We start from the raw sequence: 5972 nt of genomic DNA on the forward strand, positions 1-5972 counted from the left end.
CAATAAACCAAGATGGCTGGGTAAGGTTTTATCATTATTGTAATTTACACTGCTAGCTCCTCACACAAGTCTGATTTTTGTTTCTAGGCAGCTAATTGAGACGGAATGTGAAATCTCAGAGTGATGGGGTACAGGACCCCTATAACAGGGTTAGGCAACTTCAGTGCTCCAGCTAGTGTGATCTACAACCTCATAATGCCTCTGGAAGGCATGCTTTTGGCTTTCAGTCTTGCAATGGCACATTGGATTTTTAGTTCACAACAGCTGGAGTGCTGAGGTTTTCTTCCACTACCCTATATTACATTGCCATATGCTGGCAATAGAGAAGCATGTGACAGCACTGGGCCAATCAGCACTGTCAGATGGGCACCCATTGCCCCAGATCGGCTACCGCTCCAGTGACTTGTAGCTTCCACACAGGCTTTGTTTTAACTCGATGCAAATCGGTTGATGGTGGAGCAAAAGGGAGGCAAATATATGAGTCTGTGAAGGTCTGCATTAAATTAAACCTGTTGCTTTGCCCTGTATTGGCAAAGAATAGGTTTACTTTAACCTCAACTCCAGCCAACTTTTTTTTTTTTTTAGCTTATGGAGTTAGGGTTTGCTCCTTCAGTCTATCAATATGAACATGCACGTATCCTATACACACAAAGATACAGTACAATATATACAATAACAAACCAAAACATGTTCCAAAGACCTACACACATTTATTAATTGATCCCACTTAGTCAGACTTGAAGAATGAATTGGTGGCTGGGTCACTACACTTTGCACACTGCTCAAGGTAATAATAGTTATGCAGTCTCTAAGTCCAGTCCTTTCCTCCTTTCTGTCATTTTAACAAATATCAATTTCCTTTTCAGAGGAATACTTCAGCAGAATGGTATCTAATGCCAGTGCGGGTATGCTAAATCGTTCCCCCTTTCTCCTAGTTGCATCAAAATGATGTGAAAACACTTCCGGTTCCTGATGTAGCGGCCGCACGGAAAAGAGCTCCTGCACTGCCAGACTTTAACGGCATATAAAACCCTTCTCAGCTGCTCGTAACCGCTCTCCGTGCTAGGAGAAGTGACTGGGAACCGATACCGAGCTGCCCATGGATAAATTCCTGGCAAAAAAGCGCATCGGACCACGTAACAAAAATACGCCAACGAGACCTAGGAGGCCTCAACCATCTCCCAAGATGGCCGCCACACAGGCTCTGCCATACGCAAGCCCTTCGTCTGAAGACGATTACCCGCTTATCACTGAACATGGCATTATCGCGGCTGAAGTCGCCAAACTTCTGCGCCCTACCATCCAGGAAGCGGTGACCAAGGCGGTGAGCAAAGGCATCCAAACCCTGCGCTCGGAACTACTCCAGCAGGCACAGAGGCTCTCTGAGGCGGAAAATCGAATTGTTCAGCTGGAGGAGGGGAGCGAATCCGCGGCCACCCAGATGGATTCCGCCCATCGCTCCATACAACATCGGATGGACAAGGTGGAGGATCTCGAAAATCGGTCCCGCCGGAACAATGTGCGCATCATCGGCCTCCCGGAATCGTATCGCCCTTCATCCCTAGCGAGCATATGCGCCCATAATATCCCTGACCTCCTCAGGATCCCTATGCCTTGCAAAGTGGAACGGGCCCATAGAGTGGGTCCCCCAAATCCGCACAGAAAATCACCATGTCCGGTCATCGTACGTTACCTGGACTACAATGACCGAATGGCGGTCCTACAAGCATTCCGCGCCACCAAGGGCCTCAACTTGGGCGACCATCGTCTGCTTCTGTTCGCGGATTACTCGGCTGAGGTGTCCAAGAAGCGCAAGGCCTTCAGTGACGTCTGCACGATGCTCTTCCAGAAGAAGGTGAAATTCACCCTGGCGTACCCGGCCACTCTCCGATTTCAGGCACTGGACGGTTCCCAGCAATCGTTCCCGGATCCAGTGGAGGAAACCGCTTACATACATCAGATGCTGGACCCCAGCACCCCACGTGGAAGCCACAGTTCTCTACGCCAGCAACGCCAATCTACACCGGCAAATAAATCGCTGCCTCGCCTCCCGATGACCCCCTCGGACTCGCCATAAGGTACAGATAGTCACTTGGAATCACAGTCATGCCCGATACGTTGTCCAGGCCAAGGTGAGCTCTTTCCGCCTCTCCCCCATTTACTATCTCATGAGGGGGACATTATTGGCCTTGAGCCCTAAGTGCCTCGGACATTATTATTAACTCCGGACCCCCTAGTACACGTTAACCCACCCTTTGCTCTTCATCCTGGCCGAGAAACAGTCCACTGTTACGCATTGGAGCCTTTCCCCTGGCTTAGCAGAGCCGAGACTGTCCCTGCTATGCTCCTCAGGAAAAAAGAGAAGTCCCAAGTTATGACCCTGAACTTTGTTTTTTCTTGTTTTTTGTTTTTATTTTTGTCTCTGAGTTTCTGTCTGGGTCCAGTTGACCCTGGACGGTTTTTTTTTTGGTTCAACCATACACAGCGATAACTATGCTTGCACGTGTTTTTCGTGCTATTTACGATATCTATGGATATGCCATACATTCACCATCACCATCCGCAGCTTTTGCTGTATCATTATCACATGCTTATGATGCTACTCGAGGGAGTATTGTGGATGGTGCTCATATTGATCTGAATGCTGATACTAACTGTTCCTATATAACTCCTATGTATTGTATTTACCTTGCTGAACTTATTTGTCCCCTTGGTAAATGGCTATGAGAGTGGTCTCCTGGAACATAAACGGCCTGCAGTCACCTGCTAAGCACGTAAAATCCCTTCGGTTCCTAAAAAAAGTTGAAACCTGATATAGTGTTATTTCAGGAAACACACCTTTCACAATTTGACATAGATAGGATGCGGAAATTCTAGGTGGGGGAAGTCATCAATTCCCCATCTGCAGGAAGGAGAGCGGGAGTTGCCATCCTGTTCCACAAAAGTTTACCTTACAAAGTCGCTCATGTGGAGACTGACCCTGCAGGCCGCAAACTGTATGTTCGTATCACTGTCCACAACAAAACCTACTCAATTTATAATTTCTACTTCCCAAACTCACCGACGGCTCAACACTTCCAGGAGACCATCTCATGGATCATGCGTGATGATAATCCCAACAAGCTCTTGGGAGGGGACTTTAATTCTGTTATGGTGGTGGGGGAGGATAGGTCTGGGAGTTCAGGATCCTCCAGGGTCCTTGGCCTGACAATTTGCTAGAATTGACTATTTCCTGGCATCTGGTCCCGTAGACGCCCTGGTGGCCGACGCCCAACTGCTCCCAATAGCCCTATCCGATCACGCTCCCCTACTGCTTGAGGTGCAATCCACTCTTCCGAGAGGAGAAGCGATCATTTGGAGGTTCCCATCCCACCTGATGGCAGACGCCTCCTTTAAATCCATGCTGAAGACAGTATGGCAAGAATATGCTTCTTATAATAAAGAACATGCTAGTATGCCTAATCTATACTGGGAAGCGGGTAAAGCATACCTACGGGGCAAAATGATGTCCTATGTGGCAGCAAAAAAAAAAAACAGGCCAAGTCTCACTTCAACCGCGCCAGCCAAGATTTACGCCTGTCTCAACAGGCCTACTCGGCTGACCCCACACCTGCACGTAGGGAAACCTGGCACAAGGCGAAAGCGGACTTTACATGGTGGACTAGCCAACAGCACCTCTACCTACAGTCCCAATTTCAACGTATGCACAAATTTGGGAATAAGGCGGGGAGGCTGTTGGCAAATCTGACCAAACCGCATACCCCGAAAGCCCATATATCCTCTCTAGCCTCCACTGACTGAGTTCTCTCCACTGATCCCAAACACATAAACACGATCCTGGAAAAATTTTACAAGGCGCTATATTCGGCGTCCCCTATAGACATGGAGGCGGGACACAGTTTTCTTGAATCAATTTCTCTCCCTAAACTAAAAGAGGCAGACCTAGAGATTCTGAACGCAGACATATCTGTGGAAGAGATAGCTCGGGTTGTCAAGACCTCTTTGAATGGCAAGTCACCAGGACCAGATGGTCTAACGAACGAATTTTACAAAATGCTCCAGGAGGATTTGACTCCTGTGCTGCACAATGTTTTCAGTGCTATGTGGTCGGGAGGTGACTACCTGCCAACCGGCACTGAAGCCTATATCAAAGTATTGCCTAAGAAGGGGAAAGATCTTACTCAACCCAACTCATACAGACCCATATCTCTGATAAATTGTGATGCCAAATTCATGTCTAAAATTCATGTCTAGCAGATAGACTAGCGAAAGTATTGCCACACCTGATTTCTCCTGCCCAGGTGGGTTGTGTCAAAAACCGTTCAGCCGTAATCAATATCCGCAAACTGCTAACTGTACTGGATCATGCCAGGGACCACCCATCTTCCCCCATGGCTCTTATCTCAATAGACGCGGAAAAAGCTTTTGACAGCATCCAATTTCCTTGGGTATTTAGAGTCATGGAGGGGATGGGACTCCTTGGCTTCAGTCGTTTGTCAGGGCATTGTACACCTCTCCATGTGCGAGGGTGTGTACCCCCGGCTTCATATCCGCAAGATTCCCATTACTCCGAGGTACTAGACAGAGGTGCCCGCTCTCACCCTTGCTGTTCAATATCACCCTGGAACCTCTATCCCTGTTTTTCCAGAATATATCGGACATATCTGGGATAACGCTGCACGACACCCAACTTAGAATAATGCTCTTTGCTGACGATATAGTATTGTTTTCATCTAACCCAGAAGGCGATCTCCCCAAAATTCAGACCACTTTCGCGCAATTTAGCTCATTCTCTGGCCTACACATAAATATTTCCAAGACTGAAATCCTCCCCCTCACCTCTAGTGCAGCTGAATACCTGAGCACTATTCACACGTTCACTGTTGCAAAGAGCTCCATCACATACTTGGGACTCAAGATTGGCAAAACCTCCTCCTCCCTGTATAACCTTAATTTCCCTCCTCTATTCGAAAAAACACGCAAAGATTTACTCCTATGGGGAAATCTCCCTCTCTCCCTATTCGGCAGAATACACCTAGTTAAAATGATCCCATATGCCAGACTGTTGTATCTCATGCAGATCCTACCTGTACTTCTAAAACATAGGGACATACAAACACTAAATAAACACTTCACCGCATTCATCTGGCAGGGCAGAAAGGCAAGGATAGCTATGAAAAAACTTTTTCTGCCTAGGGAGAGTGGGGGTATGGCCTTCCCGAACATCAGACTTTACAATTTGAGTTGCCTACTTCGTCACGCCCTAGATTGGATACGCTCCTCCTCACAGTACTCTAATTTCTCTTTGGAATCCGCTATGGTACGCCCGTGGTCCACTTTCTGCCCTTCTCCACTGCCCCTTCTCTACCACCCCCACACTGGTACGTTCACATATCCTGACACGGGATACCATGGTGGCATGAAGAGAAGCTCACAAATATCTAAAATTAAATGCTCGTCTTACCCGTCACTTGCCCATAAGAGGTAACCCCTCTTTCCCTCAGGGGGAGGATCATTTAGCCTTCTCACGCTGGGAACAGAGAGGGATCACCCTATTCTCACACTTCCTCACAGACGATAAACGACGGCTATTGACATTTCCAGAACTTAGTAAAAAGTACGGGACCCCCACCAACGATTTCCTGCACTATATGCAGATCATTGCCCACATCAGGAAGTTGAGCCCCTTGAGCACTAATTGTCTATATTCATCCCTCCCAGATAGAATCCTCCCATCCACCAAGATCACTATTACAGATATATACTCACACCTGAGACATGCTTCCACTCCCTCCTTAGACTCGTCTAACCTGGCCAAATGGACTGAAAACGTCCCCTCAGATAATATAGTTGAAAAGATCCTTACAGGTTATCGCTCACTCTGCAAAGCAATGGGCAATGAACAGTGGAGAGAAGCCCAGTTCAAAATCTTCCACAGGGCCTATTGTGCCTTCCAGAGGCCACCCCAATGG

This window comes from Nanorana parkeri, unplaced genomic scaffold (assembly GCF_000935625.1).
Source record: "Nanorana parkeri isolate BGI_ZX_2015 unplaced genomic scaffold, ASM93562v1 scaffold73, whole genome shotgun sequence".
Lineage (NCBI taxonomy): Eukaryota > Metazoa > Chordata > Amphibia > Anura > Dicroglossidae > Nanorana > Nanorana parkeri.